Below are 6,000 nucleotides of genomic sequence, written 5' to 3' on the forward strand. Positions count from 1 at the left end.
CTGTGAATTGTTTGGTTAGTCTAGGAAGTGGCCGCATATGGCACTTTAAATTCAATTAGACTTTCCTCGTCTATTCATGCCGTGAGTTTGAGAAGGTAAAAAGATTGGGGAGTGGACAGAAGGTCTAAATTCAAAGGGTCGCTCAAGCAGGACAATGTTAGAAGAGTGAAGCATCGCTTAAATTTAATGTTGGCCATCCCCAATCAGTTTCTGGAAGCTCCTTGGTATCTGAGAAGGAAAAACTGGATTTTATTGTGATGTATTAACTGCTCGTTTTGATGTTTACTCTTGCCTTTTACAACTGTCAATCCCATAATTATCTCATTAGATGTCATCTTTTCAAATTTTGTGATTTTCAATGTTTGTGTATATATATATATATAGACATATACACACACACAATCTATCTATAATTTCCTTTATATGCTATATATATTTTATATATCTATATTTTATATCTATAGATATTTTATATCTATAGATATATATTTTATATCTATATCTGTATTTATATTTTGTGACTTTTCAGTGTTTGTATATATATACACACACAATCTATTTATATACATAATTTCCTTTATATAACATAAATGTATTTATATATATATATAAAATATATATATATAGAAATATATATTTCTCATTTCCTTTGGTAGAAATTGACCATGAATATTATCTTTATGTATCCAAGTGTTTAAAAGCACAATTTCATATTTTAATAATAATGAAATCTTAAATGAGTTCCCTTAGACTCTGAGATCTGAAGCTTTGAATCTGAGACTTAGCTCTGCTTGATCAGTTAATATAGGTAAAACACTTAGAAAAGTAACCTTCAGACCTGTTAAATGTTATCTAAATGTTTGCTATTATCATTTTATTATTTTTTAACATTTTATTGTGAAATAAGTTTAGACTCATGGAAAAGTTGCAAAATAGTTCAGTGTCTCATATATTTTTCACCAAATTTCCCCTAATGTTGACATCTTATACCACTGTAATAGAAATATTGAAACCAAGAATGATAATTTTATTAATGGAAAGGCGATGACATTTGGTGTCAAAGCACAAGCCACTTCAACCTCGCTCATTTACTGTATAACTTTACAAATATCTTTTCTCTAGTCTATGTCCAAGTTCCTCATCTTCCAATTAGAAACTGGAGTATCATTATTTTGTTTTTTTGTCCTAAAATAGATAATTGCTACAATGCAATTAACTCTTTAGAGAGACGTCATAATGAATGACCTTATTTTCTAAAAATTACGCAAAGGAAGTAGGATCCAGAGATGCCCGAGCATAATTTAATAGCTCTTATTTGGTTATTTCCTGGAATACATTTTAGGCTATTTTAGTTAACTGGCTGTATTTGCTAACATATTCATTGAGTACCAATTATAGGCCAGACTGGGGATAAAAAAAGATAAGTTGCACTCCTTCCTCTTAATGGGATTATAGCATTGTGGATTGCCAAATGAGTTCTCAAGATTGATTTGTGTGCAGAGACAAATGTGAGCTTCTAGAAGGATGATAGGTAAAGAAGGAAGTACATTCATGCATATTTTGTAGATGTGGAAACAGCTGAAAAAGGTTAAATGCTTTTCCAGTGTTCTCGCTTGGAATAGTAAGTCTCACCTCTCCGACAAGCATCTCACCTGGAAATTCATTAATCTAGGCTTCTGAGAATGTTACTTTATATAAATCTCATAACTTTGGGGCTATGTTCTACATCAACAACCCTTTTAGAGAGACATTATTGAAAATCATAATGCAAGGCTTGCTTAATGTGGATTAACATAATAAATCAAGATTACAACAGTTGAAGAGTATACTGAATTTATGAAAATAGCTATAGAGAAAACTTCATTGAAAGTAAATAGCACAGTTTGTTGAAAAGAACAGTGTGTGACCAACAAGAATGATAGCAGATTAAGCCTGATTTTGTCAAATCCATAATTAGATCTGAAAGCATTTCAAATCACATTTTTATCTATCTTCTATGTGTGTATGTATGTATGTATGTATCTATTCCTCTGTCTGCCTATCACCTGTCTAATTGAGATGGTTGATGTGAATGAGTGACAAAGTAAGAGGGAGATGCATGTATCATTTCCTTGTAGGTTTTCTCACTCATTGTTTAAACAATGCTATCTAGGATCTTGTGTTAACCAGCTCGGGCTGCTATAACAAAATACGGTAGACTGGGTGGCTTAAATGACAGAAACTTCTGTTTCACAGGTCTGGAGATTGGAAGCTCAGTATCAGGGTGCCAGCATGATTGAGTTCTAGTAAGAGCTCTCTTCCTGGCTTGCAGAGGCTAGCTTTGCCTTGTGTCCTCACATGGCAAAGAGAGAGAGAGAACAAACTCTCTGGTGTTTCTTGTTATAAGGTACGGATCCCATCATGATGTTCATCCCCATGACCTCATCTTGACCTAATTATCTCCCAAAGGCCCACCCTCCAGATACCATGACATTGGAGGGTAGGGCTTCAGCAAATGAATTTTGGAGGGAAACAGTTCAGTCCATAGCCCTTTTCTTCCTGGCCTGCAATATGAATCGTAACTCATGTAAAGTGTATGATGTGAATGGAAGCTGACATCTGAGTAATTAGAGAACAGTGTCATTGGAGTCGGGTAACAATTGTCGTGAACTGTTATTAAGAGCAGGCTATGACTTTCAAGAATGCATGTTTTAAAGACACCTTATCAGAGCGATGTTTTTAAAGATGATGGCATGTCAGAGCGAAACAAGTGAAAGGCATGTTAGAGGACTGAAGAAAGACTTACCCTTGGGTGCAATCAATTGCTGACAAAACAAATCATTTCAAAAACCTTAAGAAAGAGAAAAGTATAATTTTAATTTGTAACTAATACCAAAAGAAAAATATCAAATCAATATCAGAATATTAGGAATTTAGAGCATAAGACACTGATAACATATTACCATTGATTAAAAAACTAGCACATTGATCATCTGCTTCCAAAAAATAAATACAAAGCTAAATTATCTCTGGAAGATAGATACAAATGGGACTCCTACAACTGAAATAAAACACAGCATTCACAGAAACAGGCACAATAAACCACGGGCAATTGGGACTTGATAATAGTCACAGTTTTCTATAGACGGTATGAATTACAGGCATGCGTTGCTTGATGACTGGGATACATTTGAGAAATGAGTCTTTAGGCATTTTCATCATTTGGTGAGTATTGTACACAAACTAGATGGTCCACCCTACTACACACTTAGGCTACACGGTACTCGTCTTATGGGAACACCATCATCTATGTGGTCCGTCATTGACTGAAATATCTTTATGTAGCACATGATTGTAATGAAAGTCAATTTCTAATTATTTCAAGATGTGTTAATAACTTTTAACCTCATCCCCCACTCCCTAAAGGGTGGTCGGATTTGGTCAAATACAAGGCAATGGCTGCTAAATTGAGTAAAATGGCACAAAATCAGCTGAAGGGGAATTCTCTATCTGCTGCAAGTAATATTAGAAACTTTGTTACGAAAAAGAGCTACAATCCAGCATTGTAGAAGTCTCATTTTTTGCTTTCTTTCTCATTTCAATTAATTATCTAGAAGCACAATCAATGCACGCTTCCTTCAGAACGCCCTTCTCTGTGGCGCTGCACCACAAAGCAGACAGTTCAACTAGACGATTTATTAGGATGCAATTAACACTCGGAGCCCAAAAAAGCATCCAACGCATTTTTTTATTTAGCTCAAGGGAAGAAGCACCACATAAGGCTTCCACAGCAAGGTTCTGATAGTCAGAAGAGTGCTGGCAGCCTGAATCCTTTGATGACAAGAAATTTTAGTATAAAGAGACATATTTAAATCCTTAACATCTGAATAAAAATAAATTTGGTAGAGAAATATCCATAACCCATCCCTTTCAAAATCAGAGCTTAAAAAAAAATTGTGGGCCGGCACAGTGGTACAGCGGTTAAGTTCACATGTTCTGCTTCTTGGTCGCCTGGGGTTCACCAGTTCGGATCCCGGGTGTGCACATGGCACCTCTTGACAAAAGCCATGCTGTGGTAGGCGTCCCAGGTATAAAGTAGAGGAAGATGGGCATGGATGTTAGCTCAGGGCCAGTCTTCTTCAGGCAAAAGAGGAAGATTGGCAGTAGTTAGCTCAGGGCTAATCTTCCTAAAAAAAAAAAGTTGTGGGCCTTTTACTGAATGTTTTAGGGTGAAAAGAAGGGTAAAGTTCTTTTTTATATGTTCTCACAAAAATATTGCTCCAAATAGATTTGTGCTACTGAGAATAACATCTTAGATCTAAGTGACACTGTGTTTGTGAGATAGCTACTGTAATTTCGCTTTAAATTTGAATTGATCTTTCTGAACAATCCAGAATTTGATATAACTAAAGACCAAAATTAAAGTTGGTGAGAATAAACAGAGTGGATATCTAGGTAATTGTGTTAATACACATATGACACATAGTTAATGCATTCTCTATCAGCTTATTTTTAAAGTTTTCTTTGGCAAAAAATTTCTATATCATTATATTCATTCTCCATGGAGAAGCTAGAGGATGTGGGAATGAATTCCATGGATATCATTGATAAATATGGGTGGAGACCACAGAAATTTAGTAGACTAAACAGTGTTCACTCTCCCCTGATTTATGTAGAAAATTCTGACTTCCAGTTACATTATTTATTAGAGGCACTATAAAGAGAGCCCCATCTGAATATTTTCCAAAATGGTTTATTATTGAATACACTATCATTAGATAAAATTATTGAATTATTTGGAACCTCTTTTCTTCTTTTTAACACTATCCTAATTATGACATCAGTATCTACTGAATGTTTGCAATCTTCCATGCTTCATGGTATGCAGTTTATGTGAATTATTTTGCTAAACCTATGGATTAGGTGGTACTATTATACCCGATTTTATTAAAAAGTCAACAAGTTTAGAGAGAGTATATGACACATGATATGACCAAGTGTCTTTACACACACGCTCACACACACACACAGTGTGTATACTCTGAAGGATGAGTTAGGAAGAATAAAGTAATTGGCCTTCAGTGATAATCATGCAGCAGACTGTCTGTCTATTATCCTCCCCCAACTCCCCTTTCAGTACTTCTAAGTTCTTCCTTCTTCGCCATACTCTCCAAACACACAAATTGTCTCTTGCGAGGTGTTGACTGCTAAAAGCTACTGACAATGCTGTCCAATAAGGGTCAACATGATCATAAATTCAGTTATGAGGAACACGTTTCTTTCTTTGTTCCTAATAATAATGAGCCAAAAAGCATAAATATTTGTCCTGGGGACATAAACAATTGCATATTGAAACATCATTTATTCACTTATTCACCCAGTCAAGAAGTATTAATTTGGGCTAAGCGTAATGGTAGCTTCTAGAAATAATGTAGAGAAAAAGACAAACATGCTCCTTACACTCACAGAGCCCACTGCTTTTATAAAATTGGAATGTACACCAGTAACTACACACATAGTATAACAAAAAGGGAAGTAAATGATATTCTGGGGAGAAAAAAACAGACGTGTCTAAGCTTCTCCAGGAATGCAAGGAACACTTCCCTGAAGAATATGGGATTGAAATTGCAACCTTAAGCATAAGAAAGAGCTTCGAGAGAGAAACATTGAAGGAAGAATGTTCCAGGCAGAAAAACAAATGGCTTGTGTAGTCATTGGAGGAGGTATAGAAAAAATACTGGGCAGCCGCAGCCCAGATGGTTACAGGAGCATGGCAAGCCACTCTGCTTTAAAGGGAGGCAGGAAGCAAGCAACGCCATTCCTTTTAAACTATGGTGAATATTTTGAGAATGGGAGTGCATCGAAAGCTTTTACGTGGTGATGGGCATGCCTGATTTATACTTCAGTTGAACAACAGTGGAAACACGGAGACCAGTTAGGATGTCATTGCAACAGTCCAGGAAGGAAAGACGGTGGTTTGAACTATGGTGACATGATATTAAGGAGACGGTAGAAGACAGA

This window comes from Equus caballus, chromosome 19, assembly GCF_041296265.1.
Source record: "Equus caballus isolate H_3958 breed thoroughbred chromosome 19, TB-T2T, whole genome shotgun sequence".
Lineage (NCBI taxonomy): Eukaryota > Metazoa > Chordata > Mammalia > Perissodactyla > Equidae > Equus > Equus caballus.